The 12009-nt window shown below is 41.3% G+C and overlaps 1 protein-coding gene across 1 annotated transcript in view; it reads right to left on the bottom strand.

Moving 5' to 3' along the window:
• The window catches only part of unc-13-4A (BAI1 associated protein 3), an 824271-nt gene that overhangs the window by 776945 nt on the left and 35317 nt on the right, over positions 1–12009 (bottom strand). The window lies entirely within an intron of this gene.

Here is a 12009-nt window from a genome sequence, read left to right on the forward strand (position 1 = left end):
GCTTTCACCACCCTCTGCTTCTCGTCGTGCCGTCTCGTCAACTTTGGACACCAATCCTTCGGATTTCTTCTGGTGGTGGGAGTATGTTACGTGCTCAACTTCGCTTACCTTATGCATACTTCTCCGCTCCGATTTAGTGCACATTATATTGCGCTGCTTCACGAACTTTCAGCTTACAAGTCTGTCTCACCACTGCTTCGACTGTTGCCCCTCCACGCGCAATCACCGTGACGTCACCCGGTTCCAGTGTTTTCTCGAGCTCGCTTCGCTTCCGTATATATACTCGCCGCTTTCTCTTGTCCAGCGGTCAGGTGTGATTGATATGTTGTAATCGGCAGTGGGAGCTTGAGCAGTATACACGGCTGGACCGTGTGCATTTCAATTTTACTTCATTCTTCTTTACGTACTGGGTGAGCAGACTTTTATTATTATTATTATTATCATCCATTCAATTTTGCCCTCTCTTTCTCCATATGGGCTTGGCTAATGCTTGGATTTCGAACTCTAGTCCCTTCAGGACTCTACGAAATTACGCGGTGCCAAACTATTGGCTTTAGACTTGTGGTGGAAATGTGAAGGAAGAAGTGTACTGGACTAGCGATATTATGGTGACCTTCAACTTCTAAAGTGTTGTGCATGAACTTTGCCTTCCCTCGTTTTGAAGTGGGACTTGACAGCCTGATCATTTCCCTTTCCCTGCTGTTTGTTTCTTGGTTTTCTTTTCCTGCTCCTCTGTTCATTCTCCTTTTCGTCTCCCGTTCGTAATTTCTCATAATTTACTAATGAAATTTGGTAATATTGTGGTCTGCCAATTTCGCACTGCGTCTGCTGTTTACATTTCGAATGTTCTAGTATCTTCCTGTCTTAAACAAGTGTGTGTTAGATTTTGGGGGGATATGATGTCGTTTTATTGCGTACCATTTTAGGTACTGGAAAGTTCCCTTTAACTTGTATAATTTTTACTTGTTCCTTTTCAAAATTTCTTGCTGTTTTCGCGCGGCATTCATGTAAACGTTGTCATATTGGAACTTGAATGTAATGAGAACATTAATTTATTCCTATAGCCCTTATCTCGTACCTGAGTATACCAAAGATTTATTGTAATTTGTGTGGTTACCCTTTTTAGTGCCTGTATGAACCAAAATAAGACCTGTCAATAACCTGTATGATTCCCTTTTCCTATGGTGTATCAAATGGTCGAATTTTACTCTCTGTTGTGAAAACATTTGTTATCTCTTTTGAAGTTGTTTCAATATATATGTTCATTTTTTCTAAACCTGTGCTTTTGGGAGTTCTCGTTTCTGTGTTCTCTTTCGTTTTGCTTAGTATGTACCTACCGCGGAAATTCCCATTGGGAAAAGGCCCATAATTGTAATCGGCACACGGCTTGGGATGTTATCTGCACTGATTGCGGTTACTTGAAGCATGACATTTGAATAGTGCCATTACCCCATACTACACGTTTCCCTGCGCTCTGCTTACTAAATTCTCTGTGCGGCATACCAGCACATATTACTGGCAGTCTTTCGCTTCCTTCATATCGAACTTTCGTTGATATTTGCCAAGCGATTGCTGCAAGTACTTGGAAATACATACTCATATTTAATTATACCAATGTACCGCAACAACTCATCGGGAGCCTTACCAGTTCGTACTTCATTCCAGGTTCGCAGTCCACACTACTTTCTTTTCAGCAATTTTTGAGCCAACATCAGGGGAAGGTTTCTGGATTTCAATCGGGTTGAAGCTACTCTATGGATGTCTTGGTGAATTGGCCTGAATTTATTTGCGTTTCGGTCGAGATCTGGTGGAAGGATGTGGCTATGGACTGGATGCCAGTGCAGTGGGGTTGTTTGGATGACACCGCTGATAATCGGCGTTGTCTGATTGAGGGCAGCGTCAATTTTCTTGGTGTGGATGCTATTCATTCGGACGGAAGAGCAGTATTCATCTGCTGGATACACCAGACTTAACGCAGAAATACGTAAAGTTGCCGATGTGGATCCCCATTTACTGCTAGATAGCTTAGATAAAATGATGTTTCTTGTACTTGACCTGGCTGCAAGGTTGGAGTTGGTTGACAGTGTCCGGTCCGGTGTTACACCGAGATTATTTAGATTTTACAGTAAAGTACTGTCATAGAGAGTCACTTTCAAGGTGTTCTGAGCCAGTATGTTACTTAGATGAAAGATGTTTCGGTTCAGGCGCCACATTTGAAAGAAATATGTCAGTCCTTCTTCTTTTTTTTCTTTTCCTGCCGCTTTTCCCACACCTGTTGGGTCGCGGGTGCGAACTGAGTCGCACATGTGGATTTGGCCCTGTTTTACAGCCGGATGCCCTTCCTGACGCCAACCCTCTATGGAGGGATGTAAGCACTATTGCGTGGTTCTGTGGTGGTTGGTAGTGTAGTATGTTGTCTGAATATGATGAGGAGAGTGTTGGGACGGACATATACACCCAGTCCCCGGGCCAGAAGAATTAATCAGAAGCGATTAAAATCCCCAACCCGGCCGGGAATCGAACCCGGGACCCTCTGAACCGAAGGCCAGTACGCTGACCATTCAGCCAACGAGTCGGACTGAAAGAAATATGTCAGTAAGCAGTGGTATTTCGTTAGCGCGTCCTCAATGCTGTTGAATATTGTGTGTTGCGTGGCTATGCAAATATCATCAGCAGAGGTAAATTGTCTTGACACCGTTTCTGGGATGTCTGCGAAATAAACATGAATATCAGAGAGGCTAATATGGAACATTGTGTGAGTTCATTGTTTAGTCTTTTTAGTTTGCTCAGGGTATCGTTCATGACCACTTGAATTATTCTATCTGAAACATGCGATTGATTAGATTTGTATTGTTTCTACACTGTAAGGTTTTTAGGAGTTTATACATTAACCCGTCCCTCCATAAAGTGTCAAAAGCAGGCGTAAGATCTATTAACACCTCACCGGTATCTAGCCTCTCTTCAAATCCAACTTCAATGAATGTTGTCAGAACAAGTAATTGGTTTTCTGAACAATTTACTGTACAGACAAAACTCTTTATGCATACATATGTGTGTGTGTGTGTTGTGTGCGGGCGCCTGGTTGAGTGGTTCGGACGGCAGAAGCACTAGCCTGCTGGGTCCAAGTTGGTTGTTTCTACTGTATTATGGCTCTGTCCAGTGATATTCTATGTGATCAAATACGTAATTTAGTACATGGTACAGTTTTACACAAGTAAGAGACGTAGAGTAGGAAAAAAATTGGACACGTCGGCATTAGCCCTTAGTGTGAAGTTCGGGATCTTTTCACCTAATACCGGCCTTAAGAGATACTCTGGAAAGACGTTATGTAGCATGTAAAACACCAAACCCCATGGCACTACAGCCCTTGAAGGGCCTTGGCCTACCAAGCGACCGCTGCTCAGCCCGAAGGCCTGCAGATTACGAGGTGTTGTGTGGTCAGCACGACGAATCCTCTCGGCCGTTATTGTTGGCTTTATAGACCGGGGCCGCTATCTCACCGTCAGATAGCTCCTCAATTCTAATCACGTAGGATGAGTGGACCTCGAACCAGCCCTCAGGTCCAGGTAAAAATCCCTGACCTGGCCGGGAATCGAACACGAGGCCTCCGGGTAAGAGGCAGGAGTGCTACCCCTACACCACGGGGTATGTAGCATGTAAATGTACCGAAAAGCGTGTTGCGTTTAAGTATTCAAAAATACTCACTAATTATACCAAGGTTCGATCCCGCAAACTTGATCATAAGATACAATGCCTAACCAACTACACTACAAAGTCCATTTATCTGAATTAGCTTTTCAGAAATATCTTTAATTTTCTAATTTAACCACACGGATGAGTATTGCATATTTACCTGTAGGCGTATTCTGGGTGTAGATGTTCCTTTTTATAACCACACACAGAGTTTTCATGTCCTCATTTTATAAATACTCACTGTTAGCGCGACCTGTTTATAGTCACGCTCTCTCATGAGATAGAAATTGTGACGAAAATCCTTGTTTTAGAACTAGGTTACCTCACCACACGCAGCAGAGCGAAATTAGCCACCGTAAGCTGGCTTATCAATATGGGCGCCTGTTTACCTAGGCAATTCAACTTACCAACACATACGTGTTCATAATCACTATCAATTTGGAGCCACAATTACTACGCATTTTCATTTATATCTTACACACTTTGGTGGTCTGCACGCTTACACTTTTATGGTCTGGCTGAAAATTCTTCATCAACCTTATTTTGTTATTCGCCGATAAAAAAATGAGCTCTCGACATTTAAACTTTCATTACCGGGGCTGTTTTTCAAGTTTATGATTATTAAAAAGAAAGAAATGTATGTTACCTCTTCACTTGTTATAGATGTTAAGAGCCGGTATAGTGTGATAAATTATTCCTTCAGGAGTTCTTCAGTGTAACCTTGTCACACTTAATTTCCCTCAAACGCCACCTAACCTATCAACTTAGGAACAGGTGATGATAATGATGATGCTTGTTGATTAAAGGGACCTAACATCTAAGTCATCGTCCCCTAATGGTACGAAATGAGATGAAATGTAATGACAAATTAAAAGTCCAAAATCTTCCACTGACCAGAATTCAAAACGTGAGGACGAAGAATGAATGACCGAGCTCGATAGCTGCAGTCGCTTAACTGCGGCCAGTATCCAGTATTCGGGAGATAGTAGGTTCGAACCACACTGTCGGCAGCCCTGAAAATGGTTTTCCGTGGTTTCCCATTTTTTTGCTATGGGCTTTACGTCGCACCGACACATATAGGTCTTATGGCGACGATGGGATAGGAAAGGCCTAGGAGTTGGAAGGAAGCGGCCGTGGCCTTAATTATGGTACAGCCCCAGCATTTGCCTGGTGTGAAAATGGTAAACCATGGAAAACCATTTTCAGGGCTGCCGATAGTGGGATTCGAACCTACTATCTCCCGGATGCAAGCTCACAGCCGCGCGCCTCTACGCGCACGGCGAACTCGCCCGGTAGGTTTCCCATTTTCACACCAGGCAAATGCTGGGGCTGTACCTTAATTAAGGCCACGGCCGCTTCCTTCCCTGTCCCATCGTCGCCATAAGACCTACCTATCTGTGTCGGTGCGACGTAAAGCAAAAAAAAAAAAGAATGAATGAATGGATATGAATTTAAAACAATCGGTGGATCCAACCCGCAGTGCCTCACATTTACAGAAACTGACGTAAAACAATTGCATTACTGATCAAGGGACTGCTTCTAAAGCACAATACTGAATCGATGAGGCTGCAGTCTAAAGGGGTCCGAAATCCAAGTCATCGGCCCCTCGTAATGGTACTTACCGCTAGGAAAGTAGAACGACGATATTTGTCATGGTGCGGTCCTAATGAAAAGTAGCGTAGACTTGCGGTATTGTACACATTATGGCACTACTCACAGGTAATAAATTCGCACATGTAATACAGACCTATGGTGTTTCGCACATTGCGTCGCTATTTACAGGCAACGCAAACCTGCCGCAAGGACTCGTACTATCCCGTGGTGTTCGTAATGTAATGGGTACTAATCATAGGCAAGCCAGAACCATGGTGTCGCTCATATAGTGGTACTAATCACAGGTACCGTAAAAGCCAACAGTGCACTCTAAGTGGGGGGCTGACCGCACGGTGCTCCTGTGTGCTACTAATCACAAATCTATTTGGTACCTAGCATAGTAGTACTACGCGCAAGTAAAAGCGACCCATGGTGTTCCCCGCGTGGTGGTACTAATCACAAGCAGTTTCATGGTTCTAATACAATCTTTCCTTTGTCTCCCCTTTTAGTCGCCTCCTAGGACAGGCAGGGGATACCGTGGATGTATTCTTCGTCTGCGTCCCCCACCCACAGGGGGTTGTGTGTATGGTCCGCGAGAGGTTGTTTATTTCCCTCAAATCCGCCAGCAAGCCGGTTAGGACCCTGCTATCCGCCACCTGGGACGCGCCACGTGGGAGTATCACCTCTCCCCCTGCTGCGCCAGCGTATTAGGTTCGTGGCTTAGGAACAGGAAGACAACGACTAGTCGATTGCGTTTTTGAGATCCATAAATTATTTAATATTCAATTGATTTATTGATGCTCGCCTTGCTTTTTATCATACCACCAACATTCCTTTAGGCCGGGATGAATGCCTCAGTCGGTTGAGTCGCTGGCCTTCTGACCCCAACTTGGTAGGTTAGATGCTGGTTCATTCCGGTGGTATTTTAAGGTGCTCAAATACGTCAGCCTCATGTCGGTAATTTACTCCCACGGGACTAAATTTTGGCACCTCGGTGTCTCCGAAAATCGTAAGAGTAGTTAGTGAGACGTTAAGCCAATAACATCATTAGCATTCCTTTAAGTGTAAATAGGGAGTTCCTATTTCAGTCACTCGATATTGCTTCCCAATTCTATGTTTCATATCCAACCATTCATTTATGGTTCATTTTCCCTGAACATGATTGATAATCTTGCTCATCTGTGTTGTCGCCCAGAACGATTTCGTAAGTATATTTACTGAAAGTTTTTAAAGGTATTATCATTCAGAGTTGTCAGTCTCATGTAATTTATTACACAAATTGACTTAAAATTTATTCATAAATACAATACTCATAGTTTTACCTATCATGAGGAAGTTCGACACAGTTTTATTTGTTCCACTTATTACATGCCATATACTGTATAACTGACGGTTATTTCTTTTAACTTTAGTTCACAGGAAAGAAAAGGAATCCATTTCAGTTACACAATTTTCCATTTTTAAAAGAATACATGGCTTTATTTGAACACTAGTGGAAAAATATATTGCGGAATGTTTGAAGGACTTCCTCATGACTGCGTATGCAAATATAAACGTAGTATCTCCTTCACTGTTTAAGACATTATCCAAAGTAGTAAGTTAATTATTTAAGACACGTTAGTTAACAAAGCAATGCAAGTAACCCTCCTTGGAGATGAAACTGAAAAGAACTACACTTCATCAGTTGATTGTGATGACCTGAGGTTTACATAATTATTATTATGCCATCACCTATAGCGTTCATTTCATACCCTACTGAATGGTAATTGGCATGTACTATTTACACAACCGTTTGACATTTGGATGCATTATGTAAATACCCTGTCGCATGTATGTTTTTGCAAAAGTTTTGCTGTGATCGTGCAGTAAGTGGTTAAAGGCGACTGTGGCTTGGTGCATGGCAAAGGAGCAATCGACCAGCACTGAAGTTCATTTGGGTGCCTAACAACATGAAACGTCAGGCGTAGCGGACTCACCCGGTACAACTTCGCAATGGGTTGGTTGATAAGGTTGTCCAAATTTTTCGTGATGACCGGCTCCAAGTTAGGATAAAGTACGAGTTTGAATGATTGGTATCATATCCTTGCACGAGACTTTGATCAATAAAGCCCAAGATCTACTTTGTATCTTCAAGGATCCAGTTAACAGGAGACTTTGATTTCTTCCATATTGAAAATCTCACAAAATGTTATTAATTTGATGAGGGTGAATATTCGCTTTACATTTCAGCTTGAAGAAATAATGTTGGACGAAGGTAATGGTTATAAATTAAGCAAGGATAAGGTCCAAAATTATTCCACTTGTGATGATTCATTTTTCAAAACAGGATATCGAAGGATTAGAATGAAAATTTTCTGTAAATAAGATCGAAAGGTAAGAGAGATAACTGTTACACAAATCGTGATGGGAATGTCAGGAACAATGGGTGCACTATGTTTTTTAGTGCAGTTTAGTAGCGCGTCAATACAGAATGGCATGCTGTAGGTTCAAACTGGTAACGAAGAATCACATCAGGCATTATATGTAATGAAAGATAATGTAATAATAATAATAATAATAATAATAATAATAATAATAATAATAATAATAATAATAATAATAATAATAATAAATTTTGAAAAATTGTTGTAGATTTTGAAGGGATGAAAAAATATTGAAATTCAGTTCCGTAGGAATTTTCTCCAAGGGCCTTCATGGCTTTGTTCTTTCCTAATGTACTGGAAGATGTCGACAGAAACGATGACTAACAGAGTGCGGGACTGAAGCGAAGTGGCTAAAAAGTTTATAATACCATTCAATTGTTGTGCAATAAGCGGGTTAGCTAGCCAAATATACCAGGTTCTATTTCGGACGGGATCAAAAGATTGTTGAAGGGAGAACATTAAATCCCATGCTGTGTTGTGGAAGATATAGTAAATTCGTAAAGTATCATACTTCGGCGCTCTAATTAAAGATATTGTTTTCGAAGCTAAGAGCTGTGATAATAGTGACCTTGATCTCCATCTTCGAATTCTTGGCGGGTCGATGACCTAGACGTTGGGCCCCTTTAAACAGCAAGCATTATCAACACATCATCATCATCATCATCATCATCATCATCGAGTTCTCGAACTGCTATTGTTCTGTTCTTTGAATTACTTTCGCTTTCTTTCTGAATAAAGTAGTGTAGTACTTCTGTGTATTGTTTACACCTATAATGTGTTAATTGTTGTTTGTAAGTGTGCAAGCTTCCCGCGCAGTTAGAGTCTGGTATCTGTGCGCTTGCATTCGGGAGATGGTGAGGTCGAATACCACCGTCGGCAACGCAGAATATAGTTTCCGCGGTTTCCCATTTTCACACCAAGGGAAATGCTGGCTGCACCTTAATTAAGACCATGGCTACTACCTTTCCTATGCAGGCGCTTAAGCATCCTTGCATCGCCGAAATCCATCGACGTGTTTTCCTTTTTTGCTAGTGGCTTTACGTCGCACCAACACAGATAGGTTTTATGGCGACGATGGAATAGGAAAGGGCTAGAAATTGGACGGAAGCGGTCGTGGCCTTAATTAAGGTACAGCCCCAGCATTTGCCTGGTGTGAATATGGAAAACCACGGAAAACCATCTTCAGGGCTGCCGACAATGGGATTCGAACCCACTATCTCACGGATGCAAACTCAATGCAGCATGCCCCTAACCGCACGGCCAACTCGTCCGGGCATCGATGGGTTAGTGAGATATTAAACCACTAGCGAAACAAAAGTAAAAACAACAATGAAATTCTAGGTGTAAGGCTCATTTCTAAAGATAATAGGCAACTTGATATATTTGGACTGTACAGATCGGGAAAGGGTAGCACTGATGCGGATTCGGAATTATTTGATAGGATAGTCAGCTATGTGGGAAACGACATGGAAAGAAATGTGATTGTAGCGGGAGATCTGAATTTGCCAGATGTAAATTGGGAAGGAAATGCGAACGACAGGAAGCATGACCAACAAATGGCAAATAAGTTAATATGGGAAGGACAGCTGATTCAGAAAGTGATGGAACCAACCAGAGGGAAAAATATCCTGGATGTCGTGCTGATAAAACCAGATGAGCTCTATAGGGAAACTGAAGTAATAGATGGCATTAGTGATCATGAAGCTGTTTTTGTGGTAGTTAAAAATAAATGTGATAGAAAGGAAGGTCTTAAAAGTAGGGCTGTTAGGCAGTACCATATGGCTGATAAAGCAGGCATGAGGCAGTTTCTAAAAAGTAACTATGATCGGTGGAAAACGGTAAATAAAAATGTAAACAGACTCTGGGATGGGTTTAAAGAAATTGTTGAGGAATGCGAAAACAGGTTTGTACCTTTAAGGGTGGCAAGGAATGGTAAAGACCCACCTTATTATAATAGAGAAATAAAGAGACTAAGAAGGAGGTGCAGATTGGAAAGGAATAGTTAGAAATGGCTGTGGAAGTAAGGAGAAATTGAAGGAACTTACTAGAAAATTGAATCTAGCAGAGAAGGCAGCTAAGGATAACATGATGGCAAGCATAATTGGCAGTCATACAAATTTTAGTGAAAAATGGAAGGGTATGTATAGGTATTTTAAGGCAGAAACAGGTTCCAAGAAGGACATTCCAGGAAAAATTAATGAACAAGGGGAGTGTGTATGTGAGGATCTTCAAAAGGCAGAAGTATTCAGTCAGCAGTATGTAATAGTTGAGAGGGGAGTTCCTCAGGGCAGTATGTAAAGATTGTTGGTTACAAGGATAATGTCGAGATAGAGGAAGAGACTAAGGCCAAAGAAGTAATAAAATTTACATATGATAACAATGACATTTACAATAAGATACAAAAGTTGAAAACTAGAAAAGCGGCTGGAATTGATCAGATTTCTGGGGATATACTAAAGACAATGGGTTGGGATATAGTACCATATCTGAAGTACTTATTTGATTATTGTTTGGTCGGGAGAGCTATACCAGATGAATGGAGAGTTGCTATAGTAGCCTCTGTGTATAAAGGAAAGGGTGATAGACATAAAGCTGAAAATTACAGGCCAGTAAGTTTGACATGCATTGTATGTAAGCTTTGGGAAGGCATTCTTTCTGATTATATTAGACATGTTTGTGAAATTAATAACTGGTTCGATAGAAGGCAATTCAGTTTTAGGAAAGGTTATTCCACTGAAGCTCAACTTGTAGTATTCCAGCAAGATATAGCAGATATCTTGGATTCTGGAGGTCAAATGGACTGTATCGCGATTGACATGTCTAAAGCATTTGATAGGGTGGATCATGGGAGACTACTGGCAATAATGAGTGCAATTGGACTAGACGAAAGAGTGACTGAATGGGTTGCTATATTTCTAGAAAATAGATCTCAGAGAGTAGGTGAACCTTTGTCTGACCCTGTAATACTTGAGAGGGGAGTTCCTCAGGGCAGTGTTATCGGACCTTTATGTTTTCTTATATATATAAATGATATGAGTAAAGGAGTGGAATCGGAGGTAAGGCTTTTTGCGGATGATGTTATTCTCTATAGAGTGATAAATAAGTTACAAGATTGTGAGCAACTGCAACGTGACCTCGAAAATGTTGTGAGATGGACAGCAGGCAATGGTATGTTGATAAACGGGGCTAAAAGTCAGGTTGTGATTTTCACAAATAGGGAAAGTCCTCTCAGTTTTAATTACTGCGTTGATGGGGTGAAAGTTCCTTTTGGGGATCATTGTAAGTTTCTAGGTATTAATATAAGGAAAGATCTTCACTGGGGTAATCACATAAATGGGATTGTAAATAAAGGGTACCGATCTCTGCACATGGTTATGAGGGTGTTTAGGGGTTTTCGTAAGGATGTAAAGGAGAGTGCATATAAGTCTCTGGTAAGACCCCAACTAGAGTATGGTTCCAGTCTATGGGACTCTCACCAGGATTACCTGATTCAAGAACTGGAGAAAATCCAAAGAAAAGCAGCTCGATTTGTTCTGAGTGATTTCCGACAAAAGAGTAGCGTTACAAAAATGTTGCAATGTTTGGGTTGGGAAGAATTGAGAGAAAGAAGAAGAGCTGCTCGACTAAGTGGTATGTTCCGAGCTGTCAGCGGAGAGATGGCGTGGAATGACATTAGTAGACGAATAGGTTTGAATGGCGTCTATAAAAGTAGGAAAGATCACAATATGAAGATAAAGTTGGAATTCAAGAGGACAAACTGGGGCAAATATTCATTTATAGGAAGGGGAGTTAGGGATTGGAATAACTTACCAAGGAGATGTTCAATAAATTTCCAATTTCTTTGAAATCATTTAGGAAAAGGCTAGGAAAGCAACAGATAGGGAATCTGCCACCTGGGCGACTGCCCTAAATGCAGATCAGTATTGATTGATTGAAACAAAACATATCTGAATATCGCTAACTGCAGTAGCGGCAAGATTTGGAATATAAAAAAAGAATTAAAGTCGAATGTGGTAGAGGTAGTGAAAATCGTCTTAAGAGGAAAGTCAACGTAGTATTAATCCCAAGGTTGAATGGTTGGAGAAAGGATGAGTTTCGATCCTTCGAATAATGAATGTATCGGCAAATGAAAGGGAATGATTTCAAAGGGCGTCGAAATGCGTACCTTAATTTACAAACTTTGTACTTCATGATCGGAAGAGAACAGAAATAGACCAAGGGAGGTAGGATAGTTACAAGTAAATGCATGCTATGCCAATCTCAAGTAGTGGTCCCATGGGAATAATCTTCGCTCCAAATC

Source organism: Anabrus simplex, chromosome 5 (genome assembly GCF_040414725.1).
Source record: "Anabrus simplex isolate iqAnaSimp1 chromosome 5, ASM4041472v1, whole genome shotgun sequence".
Taxonomy (NCBI): Eukaryota; Metazoa; Arthropoda; class Insecta; order Orthoptera; family Tettigoniidae; genus Anabrus; species Anabrus simplex.